Source organism: Stomoxys calcitrans, chromosome 4 (assembly GCF_963082655.1).
Source record: "Stomoxys calcitrans chromosome 4, idStoCalc2.1, whole genome shotgun sequence".
Taxonomy (NCBI): domain Eukaryota; kingdom Metazoa; phylum Arthropoda; class Insecta; order Diptera; family Muscidae; genus Stomoxys; species Stomoxys calcitrans.
The window spans coordinates 133,127,721-133,142,038 of record NC_081555.1 but is presented as its reverse complement, the minus strand read 5'-3'; positions in this window follow the sequence as shown (position 1 = coordinate 133,142,038).

The window sequence follows — 14,318 nt, the reverse complement described above, 5'->3', positions numbered from 1 at the left end:
TTCATTTGGTGATTCCATTAGCATTTGGCTGATTGTATGGCTTATGCATTGAAAGAGAAATGGAGAGAGCAAATTTGAGCTGTAACATATATTTTTCACATACCCACATAATTCTATAAAAAAAAGAGAATATACATATAATAGAGGAAATTTTTATGTTGGCAGAGAGTGAGTGAGTTTGGTACTCACTCACTCAAAGTAATTACCGATTAAGTTGAATTTCTCTTTAAATAGTTCCCTCGTTCACTTCCTCTCTCTCTCTTTCGCTCTTTTGTATCTCATCGGTATGCTCATGATGTATAGAGAAAATGCAAAAACAAAACAAACAGCATGACGTTTTGAAAACAATTGAAAAATCGTAAATAACAAAGCGGGTACAACAGACCCTGAAAATCAGCTGTTCGTTCGTTTGCCTTTCGTTGATATCATTTCGAAAAAAAAGGGGGAATATGTGTGAGAGTTTGTGTGTGGTAGGTATTGTCCATATGTTTACTACTAGCGTTTAACTGTTGTTGGTGGTTTCTCGATTTGTTGTAAGAGTTTTTTTTTTGGTATGGGTATTACTCTTTAGTTTTGTATTTGTTTTTGGCGTTTTTTTTTCAGAGAAATGCCACTGTGGAAAAAATAATGCCAAGAAAATGAGTGCGACCGTTTGTTGGTTGGTGGTGTGGATAGGAGGCGCGCCTCTGTGAAAAAATCTACTTGTACCTTCAATAGATTTCAAAACATAATGGAATTGATTTGAAATGAAATACAAGTGAACATATTTGGACATACTTAAACACACACACACACACACGCATGCATAAACAAGACCAAAGTGTGAAGCTCCACTAAAGATTTGTGTTTTGTTTTTTTTTTTTTTTTAAATACCTAAAAGTAAATTTAATTGATTTAATGAAGATGAAGAGTACCAAAGACCGGGAGTTTTCTTAGCTGCACTAGGGCAGATAACAGACCTAAGATAATTTCATAGCATAAATAAAAATATGCACCGAGTAGGGTTGTGTAGAGTATAAGCAGATATTTAACTACATATCCTATAACCTACCTTTTTTTTAATTAATTTAAACACCAACAATTTAGCAAAGCCATTATCATGATTTTTCCCCATTCAATTTGATATTAAACACATTTGAGAGACTCTTTCGCTGTCACCTTGTTGTTGTTGGTGCTTTGGGATATGGTCTCAACCAAAGAGGAAGTAAACTGTTGTTGGCAAAAAAAAAAAGAAAAGAAAAGAGAAGGGAGAATCTTTTTTGTTTTTCAGCAGGGGAGAAATGTCAAAATGAGTACGGCTTTAGCACAAAACATAATGGGCATATATATACGCACGTACACACATATTTATTAGTGAGTATTTTATGTGAGTAAATATAAACTTGTGGAAGGTTGTATGTGCATGTACCTACATAAAAATTTTTATTTATTCGTATGAAATTGACACTGAATGTTCGTTCATACAACCAATCATATGCACATACACACGTACATATGTAAATATTTTAATTTTTGTTTAAATTTAAACACTTTAAACGAAGACCAGCCGAAAAAGGGGAGCACAAAACATTGACATAATTGAATGGAAATGCACAAACTTACACACAAGTAAATTTTAATATGAGCAAGATTACAACAATGGCAAATAATGTAGGAGAAAACTATCCAGAAATACCTAGTAGCCCTTATCACTAATAGTTGTATACAGTTTGTTGTTGGATTTACATTGTAGATCATTTGTTTGGGGTTAAGAGTTTTTGATTTTGTGATATATACCTACATATCATTGAAATTTCATATCAATCACACTGTAAACGCGACAACTACCTTTTATACGAGGGTTGCCTTTTATATTTCGGGATTAGAGAACAAAAACAAATATTAATCAACGATCTGCACACTTTTGCATGCGTTTGAACGAATTGTCGAACTACTCTTGCCACTCTGATTGAGGTATCTCAGGTGTCGAAAAACGTTGACCTCGACCTCGACCTCTAATTTTATTTTTTACGTACAGGAATACAAATAAGTCATTCGTTGCCAAGTCAGAACTATACGGCGTATGACTTATCAAATCGATGTTTTGAGTGCTCAAAAATTCAGTTGTTTGAGGCGATGTGTGAGAGCTCGCATTGTCGTGGTGAAGAGTGTTTCGTCTTTGGCGGTTGGTTTTCTTGATTTCCTAGAAGACAAACAAATTCTTGTGTACCACTCATAATTGACTGTTCTGCGTTGTTCTAGTGCTACGATTGGGACATGTCCAGTTTTTCCGAAAAAAACAGGCGATCATTTGCTTGGAAGAGCTTCGTGCGCGAGCAAATTTTGTTGAATTTGGCTCATCTTGAAACACCCATACAGTCGGCTGCTGTTTACTTTCAGGCTCATACGCATATAACCACCATTCAACACCTGTCACAATGTCATTGAGGTGTTTCGAAGCACCGCTATCGCATTTTTGGACACGAGCCTTTTTTGAGCGATAGAAAAATTGTGTGCGACTCAACGCGACAAAATGTGTGTTGTGGATCACAGGATACCCACCACCGTCGGATGAGGGATACTAATCTAGTCATTCCCTTTGTAACACCTCGAAATATTCGTCTAAGACCCCATGAAGTATATATATTCTTGATCGTCTTGATGTTCTGGGTCGATCTAGCAATGTCTGTCCGCCTGTCTGTCGAAATTACGATAACGGTCGAACGCGTAAAGCTAGCCGTCTGTCGAAATCGCGATGGCGGTCGAACGCGAAAAGCTAACCGCTTAAAATTTTGCACAGATACTTAATACTTGATATAGGTCATTGGGGATTGTAAATGGGCCATATCGGTTCCGATTTAGATATAGCTCCCATATAATTTGACTTCTTGAGCCCGTACAAGCCGCAATTTTTGTTTTGATTTGGCTGAAATTTTGCACGTGGTGTTTGGTTTTGACTTCCAACAACTGTGTCAAGTAGGGTTCAAATCAATCAATAACGTGATATAGCATCCATTTAAACCGATTTCCCGATTTGACTTCTGGAGCCCTTACAAGCCGCAATTTTTGTCCGATTTGGCTGAAAGTTGGCATACGGTGTTTAATTATGACTTCCAACAACTGTGCCTAGTACGGTGGAAATCGGTCTATAACCTGATATAGGTCCCATATAAACCGATCTCCCGATTTGACTTCTTGAGCCCCTGGAAGCCGCAATTTTTGTCCGATTTGACTGAAATTTTGCACGTGGTGCTCCATTATGACTTCCAACAACTGTGGCAAGTACGGTCCAAATCAGTCTATAACCTGATATAGATCCCATATAAACCGATCTCCCAATTTGACTTCTGGAGCCCTTACAAGCGCCAATTTTTGTCCGACTTTGCTTAAATTTTGCATGTAGTGCTCTGTTACGGCTTCCAACAACTCTGCATAGTACGGTGCAAATCGATCAACAACCTGATATAGCCCCCATATAAACCGATCTCCCGATTTGACTTCTTGAGCCCTTACAAGCCGCAATTTTGTACGATTTGGCTAAAATTTTGCACGTGGTGCTCCATTATGGCTTCCAACAACTGTGCCAAGTACGGTCCAAATCAGTCTATAACCTGATATAGGTCCCATATAAACCAATCTCCTGATATGACTTCTTGAGCCCTTACAAGCCCAAATTTATGTCCGATTTGGCTGAAATTGTGCACCATTATGATTTCCAACAACTGTGCCTAGTACGGTGCAAATCGATCAACAACCTGATATAGCCCCCATATAAACCGATCTCCCGATTTGACTTCTTGAGCCCTTATAAGCCGCAATTTTTATGAATTTTTGCTGGTGTGACAGAAGTTTGGTATGTAGAATAAAATTCTGCCCTTCAACCAAGTTTATTTTGTATAAATTTTTTGCAGAATCCATGCTGGTGGGTTCCCAAAATTCGGCCTGGCCGAACTTAGCACATTTTTACTAATTTGTTTTTAATATTTTGCCCAATCCCCCTAATCCATAAAATTTTTCTTTTATTCTTAAATCTTGTTATTATTTTCTAACTTCCTTGCTGCAAAGCATTCCATGCCATGTCAAGCCGTGAAGGCCAATTAAAGTGTAGGCAATTCACTTAAACACAAAATTAATATTTAACGCTATGTATGTGTCGGCGGCCGACCTTAAAATGTTGTTGATACCAGTGGTGAAAATAGTCTTTGGAATTACCCACGTTTCAATTTAAGGTCTACGTCTTCTTCTTCAAAGGCTTTTTGTGTGTGACAAAACACCATAACCCTCAACAAATATAGGCTCAAGGGGTAGCTTGGGGAGGGAGGAAAAGAGATTTCTGGTTTTAAAGGGAGAGCCAAAGACAACAAAGCAAGAGCCACAGAGAGTGTGTTATAAAATAAAGTCGTTTTTTTTTGTTTAATTTTGAAGGAATTAATCATAGGGAAGATTGTCTTTATTCAAAGAATCCAAGAAGATTTTTCGTAAAAAACACGTAAATTGTGGAAAAGGTTTTGGAAAAACATAACTCTTCCCCCCCTACAAGCGTTAGCAGGTTCAACAATTACCAATGAATTGAGACAACTAAATTTTTTCTTCGATTTGTTTGAGTCAGTAAGTGGGGAAAATGCCCATTTTGCAGTTATCAAGAAAACAGCTGTTTTTCTGGTTTAATCTATTCGTGTGTGAGAGGGAGAGACAGAAAGAGAGCAAGAGTTTGAGGTCTTTTGGTTTGGTGAGTGGTGAGTAAAAACTATTTGAGTTTTCATTAAGAGTTTTTAAGAGAGCACATATTGTGGGGGGCTTATATGATTTGGTAAGAGTGTTTGTTGTTTGCTCTCCCTCTGGTTTCTCTCTCTCTCTCTCTCTTTCTCTTAGTTACCAAAAGCCTTATTGTATTTCATAGAATGCCAAAAGTATCTGCAGCAGTTGCTTGTTTGACAAAACAAGCGCACAGTCAGTTTGACAGACGGACGGACAGACAAACGCACGGACGGACATACTTGATGAAATGAATCTTGAAGATTGTGTTGCTTTTTGTTGCTATTGCTCTTTCAATGGGATTTTTTTGTGCTCACATCTGTGTGTGTGTGTGTGTTTTTATTTTATTTTGTCTTCTTCTTGGCATAATGAGTGTAAAAATCGGTGTGTAACTGGATATTAAAAAGAACATAGTCCACCCCCCTCCATCTCTGTCTTTGTAGTATTGAATCAGAACTGCATAGTCGGGGAATTCATAAATTTTTTTTTGTCTGCTCTGCTTATTTTTCGTCATTTAGTGCGGCAGCAGTGTGCATGGAAATGCTTATCGCTTTGACTGAGTCCTCCAACGCTGTCGTAATATTTGCATTTTTTTTTACATTTCCTCGCTGCTACTCTCTTAAGCTATGCTACCTAACATAGCGAAAAAAAATTTTTTTTTTAATTTATTTCCCTCAACCCAAATCACAAAGTCGAGAAATAAAAAAAAACAACTCTGAAAGAAAGTAGTGAAAGAGAGTATGCGAGCGGAAGGGGAAACAACAAAGTAAGGCTGGCAAAATAAATTGCCATGAACACTAAACGATATGTATTTTCAATTTGATGTTTATGACACAGCCAATATACCTACCTACCTACCTACCTACCATACCTACTAAATAGCATACATAAATGTAAAGATGTATGGTTGTGTGTGTGTATGTATGTATGGTTATACCAATATCAGTGTTATTTGTTTGCTGTTCAACAGTGAACTACTTGTAACACTAGTTAATTGATGATTAAAGATATTTCATAAACAAAGAGTTTTGAAAAGGTTTCACAAGGGAGCGGGGTGGTAGGAAATATCCACCCTAGTAAGCTTATGTTTTAAACCGTGTAAGAAAAGGCGGATATAAGTGCCGTAATCAGTTTTACCTACCACAAGTAAAAAGTTGGTACCTATAACAACTCCAAGGGGTCTTGAAAAACAAGCAGTTTTTGGGAATATTGTTTTTTGAGAAATTTTCTTGGATAAGATTTCTTTAAAATTTTGTCTTTAGAGAATATTACTTGGAAATATAGTTGTCAAAGTTTCCAAGAAATTTTTTCTATAAAAAAGTTTAAAAAAAATTTCCCTTTTAGTGAGTACGTGGAATCTGTGGCTTTAGAACTCCATAGAAATTTTGTCTTCAGAGAAATTTTCACTGAAATTTGTCTAAAATTAATTGGAAATATTGTCCTTGGAAATTTACTAAAGCTCATCGCAAATGTTCTCTAAGTTCAAATCCAGAATCAAACAAACTCGGCTGGGCCGAATCTTGAATGCTACCATGGATAGAATTTTTCAAATTCTTTATACTTGATCTGCTTTTAGGCCGAAGTTTATGATAGATTTTTATATATATATATACTAGCGGAACCGGACCCTCTCCGCTGCGCCTTTTTTAACTCTCTAATATCTTTCTGGATTGGAGAAAATTCGCCATCGCCACCATTAGGTGGACATCGAATTCGTGCCACTGTAGCCCATGTCCGTTAAACGCCTGCCTTCGAATTCTGGAGTGAACATCGGACAAAATTGAAGGCGGTAGTTATCTCCTTTTAATGCTGCCGAAATTTGGGAGGTACTAAGCCATGTATGGTCATGTAAATTCTCCCCAAAGAGGTGTCGCACTGCGGCACATCGTTCGGACTTGGGTATAAAAAGGTCCTTTATCATTGATTTTAAATTTGAATCGGAAAGCACTCATTGATGTGTGAGAAGTTTGCCCCAGCTCCGTTCATGGGCAAAATTTTACTTTGCCCATGAACCGAGTCCTATCTGTTTTATCACTTTGGTAAATATTTCCTGTTTATGGGGTATTTCGGGGTGGGATGGCCTCCCAGACACTTGGCCCTTAAAGTAAAAATTAGCTTCGCGCTCCACTTTCAAATACATTTTGTATGAGCCTCATATTGACATTATCGCTAAATAAGTTCGGTTTGAGAGTGGAGTAGACCCTAGGGTCTTTGTCCCAAAAATGAGTATCGACTTCGTACTCTACTCCCAAATAGCTTTTATTGAGGCTATTTGAGAGCCAAACACATGGCTCTTCAATTGAATATCATATTCGTTTTTTTTTTGTCTATCCATTTGCCAGGTTTTGGATGGCCCCCGAGGCACCCTTCCCCAACAATAGAAACCATGTTTTTTTTAGGTTACTATAAGAGTGCAAAAAAATGCAAACAAATTGCATTACCAATCTCCGACATCTGGGGTTTTTGAAAATTAGGGTAATGAGAAGTGCTTTTAAGGGGAGGCATGGCATCTCAGATATTTCGACTCAAATATCGATATTAATTTGAGCCCCATATTGCCACGGTCGGTAAATGTGAACCGTTTGGCGGGTATTTTGGGAATGGGGTGCCCACCAGCACTTTGCCCTGAAAATTGATATAAAATTCGTTCTTTGCTCCTAAATGCCGTTGATTTGAGGGTACGCTTTTGGGGTGTACCCCCCAACACTTGGCTCCAAAATTGGATATCAGATTCGTTTTCTACTCTCAAATACCTTTCATTTAAGTCCCATATTGTCATAATGGGTCAATGAATCTATTTTGCGTAGTTTTATGAGAAACAAGCGCCACCTAGAACTGAAAGCAAATCTTGATGTCATATTCGTAATCTACTCCCAAATACCTTTCATTTGAGTCCAGTATAGCCATGATCGCCTAATGTGCCCATTTGGGGGGTTAGTTTTGCCATATTCATAATCTACTCCCGAATACCTTTCGTTTGAGACCCATATTGATATGAACGTTTAATTTGTCTGCTTAGAGGAGTTTTAAGGTTAGGGCGACTTCCTGGGTACTTGAAAAAATTTTTAATACCATATTCGCATTCTACTCTTTAATAACTTTTACCACCCATACCCATATTGTCATTATCGGTCCACTTTTGATTTTGGATGGTGTTTTTGTGGTAACGGGGGATGGTCTGCCGCCATCCGATATCAACAAATTATAAAGTCTATGCCTCCCTGCTGCCCATATCCGCAATCTATTCCCGTTTCATTCCCATTCATTTGGGTACCATATTGTCATGATCGATCGATAAATCTATTTTAGGAGATTTTGGGCTTGGCGCACCCTCCCAGTTACTTGGACCCAATTTTTAAAATGAAATGCGTACTCTACTCCTGAATATCTTTCATTTGAGTCCCATGTTGTCCCAATCGCTACACTTTTGTGGTAAGGGGTAGGGTCCGCCCCCCTTCCAATATCAAAATGTTATATATCCTATGCTTCCTTCCAGACCAACCTACAAAATCTGTGAAAATTTCAAGGTAATTGGTTCAGCCGTTTTTGAGTCTATACGAAAGAAAAAAACAAACATACAAACGATTGAGGGTCTTAATCCCATAAAAGCAGCAATTATTATCCGATTTCGATGAAAATTTAATATATAGACCGATTTGCCGGTCATAAAGCTGAATGTATTACCTGATATCTTTATTTTTTACCTAATAAAGATATGAGCCCATCACATATTGCAAAATACTGCATCCTCTCCCCTACTTCTTTAAACTGTCCTCCCACTATTCCGTTCATTGCGTGCATAGTATAGCCAAGCAATTAGTTACTTTGACGTAGCAGAATCATTCATAACCGGCTATCTTTTTAATTTTCATCTCACCCACGTACTGCATACAACCTGTACTGTAGTTACAATTTCTTTTTGTCTTGTTGTTTAGGCTCCCTATAGATATGCATACAAACACCAATAAGCAAATGCCACACAAAGCCGAGTCGTTAGAAATTGGCTGACCAACGTGCTTAGTAAGGCCACGCACATCACACCCCACAACACCCTCACCCAAATAGTGATACTCTTTCTCTCGCACCATTTGTTTCTCTTATTCTCACCACTAATACTCCCACATATGGCTTTGCATCCACAACCATAATGAATGCTTTAGAAAAAACCAACAACAATTTGCTGTGTTTATGCTTCTTTTTCTATTGAAAATTTATTTCTCATTTTGATGGCTTTTCTTTAAGGAAATGAAAATTTGATTGATGCATATTTCATTAAAATCCATTCAGCCGTTTGGCCGTAACCACAAAAAACCTTGGCCTTTTAATAATATAAATATATAGCCTCATCTGTCGACCGTAAGTGTGATTTCCACCGACGGACGAACAGACATGACTAGATCCACTCAGAAAGACGATTAAGAATATATACTTAAAAGGGTCACAGCTTCATATATGGAGGTATTACAAACGTGGTGACTAGATTTGTTTACCCCCTATCCTCTGCTGGTGAATATAAAAATATATATTGTTCCCCCCCCAACACCATCGTCACCCAACCCACCTTGTCGTCATCATCACCATCGGCGTCATAGCTCACAAATTATTGTTTGATTATCAAGCAAGTGTTTGCTTTATTTTAGCGAATTTCTGTATTCTCATTCTGCTTGCGTTTGCAATACCAATGACATGGTTATTTGCTCAATATGTGTGTGTGTGTGCGAATGGTACTAAAACAACAACAACAACAAACAACAATTCTCTTATGCTCCTACAACAAGGGCTCATGAAATGTATCAATGCTACATTTTGAAGTCTCTCTATGAAGCTCCGACACTATTCCTGGCACTCTTCTCAGTCCCCTTTCCTATTGCAATGGGAAAGTGTTATGCTTCCAAATGTAAATTATGTCGCTTTGTAGCAATTGATGCTATACGATGTGTGTCGCAAATTACAATGGGTCTCCCATTCATAATTTTAGTGCCTTGTGGAGGGACACTGCTACTGTTTGTTGTTGTTGCTGTTCCCCATGTTTATTAAAATTATAGAGTTTTAAAGCCAAACAGACGCAGCAGCAGCAGCAGCAGCATCGGGCTGGCAACTCGTTTCCATTTCAATTCTCCTCCAATAGGCAAAAATGACTGGCTGCTGCAGCTTTTACGTTTTACACAGTGGTTAAACTTAAGAGAAAAATAGAAGAAAATTAAAAGTTTCGATGTTGGTTTTGCAGCTGGGGATGAACACAATTTTAACACAAAAAATTCTATAAAATAAAATGTGCGAATTAAAAAAAAAAACCTCTAGTCGGACGATAAATACCGTCAAGGTCTAACTGAAACGCAATTTTGAGATCTTTAGTAAAGTACCATTTGGTAAGTTTGGAAAAATTTCAAAAAAATTTTCAAGTCTTATGTTACAAATTGCCAAGATGTACCTGCATCCCTAATTTCACAGATGTAACTCAGTCAGTTAAGAAAGTACCGAATTGTACGTTTTAGTACCAAAATGCATACCAAAGTGGGCGAATATCAAAAAAATTTTGTAGTCGCTCGATACATAGTGCCTAGATGTAACTGTATCCCAAATTTCAAATCTGAAGTTCAATCTATAAAGAAAGTACTAAACAGTACCAAATACAGTACTTTTTATTCCACTCCTGGTACTATTTCAACATTTCATTTTGGTACCACTTATCATATATTTGTCAAGCACATTGATAATTTTTAGCAATTATTATACCCTCCACCATAGGATGGGGGTATAATAATTTCGTCATTCTGTTTGCAACACCTCGAAATATGCGTCTGAGACGTCGTGACATTTTAAGTCGATCAAGCCATGTCCGTTCGTCCGTCCGTCTGTCTGTCGAAAGCACGCTAACTTTCGAAGTAGTAAAGCTAGCCGCTTGAAATTTTACGCAAATACTTTCTATTAGTGTAGGTCGGTTGGGATTGTAAATGGGCCAAATCGGGCCATGTTTTGGTATAGCTGCCATATAAACCGATCTTGGGTCTTGACTTCGTAAGCCTCTAAAGGGCGCAATTCTCGATTCCGATTTGACTGAAATTTTGCACGTGGTGTTTCGGTATCACTTCCAATAACTGTGCTAAGTATGGATCGAATTGGGCCATGTTTTGGTATAGCTGCTATATAAACCGATCTTGGGTCTTGACTTCTTGAGCCTCTAGAGCGCGCAATTCTCTTCCGATTTGACTGAAATTTTGAACGTAGTGTTTTGGTATTACTTCCAACCACTGTGTTCGGTATGATTCAAATCGGTTAAAAATCTGGTATAGCTGTCATATAAACCCATCTTGGATCTTGACTTCTTGAGCCAATAGATCGCGCAATTCTCATTGGATTTGGCTAAAATTTTGCATGAGGTGTTTTGTTATGACTTCCAATAACTGTGCAAAGTATGGTGTAAATCGGTAAAGAATCTGATATAGCTGCCATATAAACCGATCTGGGATCTTGACTTTTTGAGCCTCTAGAGGGCGCAATTCTCATCCGATTTGGCAGATATTTTGTACAACGGCTTTTCTCATGACCTTCAACATACGTGTCTAATATGGTCTGAGTCGATCAAAAGCTTGATACAGCTCCCATATGAACCTATCTCTCGATTTTGCTTCTTGAGCCCCTACAAGGCGCAATTCTTATCCGAATGAACTGAAATATTACACAATGACTTCTACGATGTTCAGCATTCAATTCGGCTTAAATTTTGCAAATGGTGTTCTGTTATGACTTTTAATAACTGTGACAAGTACGGTCCAAATCTGTCTATAATCTGATATAGCTCCCATATAAACCGATCTCCCGATTTGACTTCTTGAGCCCCTGGAAGCCACAATTTTTGTCCAATTCGGCTTAAATTTTGCATATAGTGTTCTGTTATGAATTCCAACAACTGTGCCAAGTACGGTCCAAATCGGTCTATATCTTGATATAGCTCCCATTTGAACCGATCTCCCAATTTGGCTTCTTGAACCCCTGAAAGCCGCAATTTTTGTCCGATTTACCTAAAGTTTTGCATGTAGTGTTCTGTTATGACTTTCAACAACTGTGCCAAGTACGGTCCAAATCGGTCTATAATCTGATATAGCTCCCATATAAACCGATCTCCCGATTTGACTTCTTGAGCCCCTGGAGGCCACAATTTTTGTTCGATTTGTCTGAAATCTTGAACGCGATGTTCTGTTATGACTTTCGACAACTCTACCAAGTTCGGTCCAAATCGGTCTATAAGCTGATATAGCTCCCATATAAACCGATCGCCTGATTTTACTTTTTGAACCCCTGAAAGCCGCAATTTTTATCCGATTTGGCTGAAATTTTGCATGTAGTGTTCTGTCATGACTTTCAACAACTTTACTGAGTTCGGTCCAAATCGGTCAATAAACTGATATAGCTCCCATATAAACCGATCTCCCGATTTTACTTCTTGAACCCCTGGAAGCCGCAATTTTTGTCCTATTTGTCTGAAATTTTGCGGATATTCTTCTGTTATGACTTTCCACAACTGTACCCAGTACGGTCCAAATCGGTCTATAAACTGATATAGCTCCCATATAAACCGATCTCCTGATTTTACTTCTTGAACCCCTGGAAGCCGCAATTTTTGTCCTATTTGTCTGAAATTTTGCAGATAGTGTTCTGTTATGACTTTTCACAACTGTACCAAGTACGGTCCAAATCGGTCTTTAACCTGATATTGTTCCCATATAAACCGGTTTCTCAATTGTCCTTGTTTGGTTCCTAGAAGCTTTAATTTTTGCTGAATTGCCAGAAATTTGTATAAACTTTTAGCAGAATCTATGGTGGTAGGTTCACGAGATTCGCCCCGGCCGAACTTAGCACACTTTTACTTTTTTTTAATTTTTCTTTATGTTCTTTGTTTTTAATTCTTCTTCAAACCACTGTGTACCTAAGGCAAAAAGGTGGAGGGGGCTTCCTTCGTTGGGTCTGGCAAAATTGCGGTATTTAAATATGTGTTGATTTGCAATTGTGTGTATGCGCGAGAGACCAAACCAACAAAAAGCAACAACAAAATTATATATCAAATCAAATAAACAATGATTCATAATTTGATAACAAGTTAGTTTGCTCAGCAGTATGCTGGAGTTTTAAAGCAAGAAAACAAAAAAAAAACAGAAATCTAGAAAACAAGGTCATATTTTAAAGATTTCTCCCTTAATAATGGGTACAAGAGCCAAACAGTTGATTTTTATTGCGGCCATTAAAGTAGGCTGTGGGTAAAAAGTGATTTCAAGTGTAACAACTCGTCCCTCCAGAAGAAGACGAGACTTCACTTGGCATAGAATATGAAATGGGAACTATGATTTCTCAATTATCTACAATGAATGTTGTGGCCTATATGTGTGTGGCGGTGGGGGTGGGTATATCAATGCATTAAGCAGCAAAAGTCTTCTCTGTTTAAGCTCTGTTTGTTTCAAATTGGCCTAATTTGTGTAAAGTTGTGTGTTTTGAGAACACATATCCATAGTCATTCTTATGATTGGAATGACAGAATTAGCTTCATTTGGAGTTGAGAAAAAAAAATTGATTTGATGTTGAGGACAAAAATATTGAAGTAAAATTTTCAATTTTTAAAAATTTTAATTGTAAGAGAAAATATTCTTGAAATATGATTTCGAAAGATGTTTTTTAGAAATGTGTTTCTCATAAAAATTGTTTTTTGCAATCCCTGCCGACACGGGCTAACGATGAGCACCACACAGGCTGAAACTTCGAGCTCCGACTTGTATGGTGTTCATCTTTATGACGGGAAGATTAGATGAAAGCTACCTGGCGCGTCCTCAAGTGGCGAATGGTTGAGAGCTCCGTTTTTATGCGGAGTAGCTGCAAATGCGGCCGCGGGCCGTCAGCGATTTTCTCGAGAAGAGAATCTCAGTGGGGACTCAGGTGGCACTGGCTCTTAATTAAATACTGAGTGGCAATGATACTCGAGGTGACAAGGCGAGTTATTGGCGCCTTCAAATAAACAATGGCCAACCTCAGCGTGTGTTCTCAGGTTAGGGGCGGCTGGAGGCGAGCGTCGGATCTTGGAGCAAAATCTTAAATCGAGAGATCGGTCTGTATGGCAGCTATATCCAAATCTGGACCGATCTGAGCCAAATTGAAGAAGTATATCGAAGGGCCCAACACATCTCACTGTCCAAAATTTCGGCGTCATCAGACTATAAATGCGCCTTTTATGGCCCCAAAACTTTAAATCGAGAGATCGGTCTATATGGCAGCTATATTCAAAGCTGGACCGATCTGGGCCAAATTGAAGAAGGATGTCGAAGGGCCCAACACAACTCACTGTCCCAAATTTCAGCAAATTGGGATAATAAATGTGGATTTTATGGGCCTAAGACCCTTAATCGGCGGATCGGTCTATATGGCAGCTATATCTAAATCTGGACCGATCTGGGCCAAATTGAAGAAGGATATCGAAGGGACTAACATAACTCACTGTCCCAAATTTCAGCAAACTCGGATAATAAATGTGGCTTTTATGGGCCTAAGACTCTAAATCGGCGGATCGGTCTATATGGCAGCTATATCCAAATCTGTAC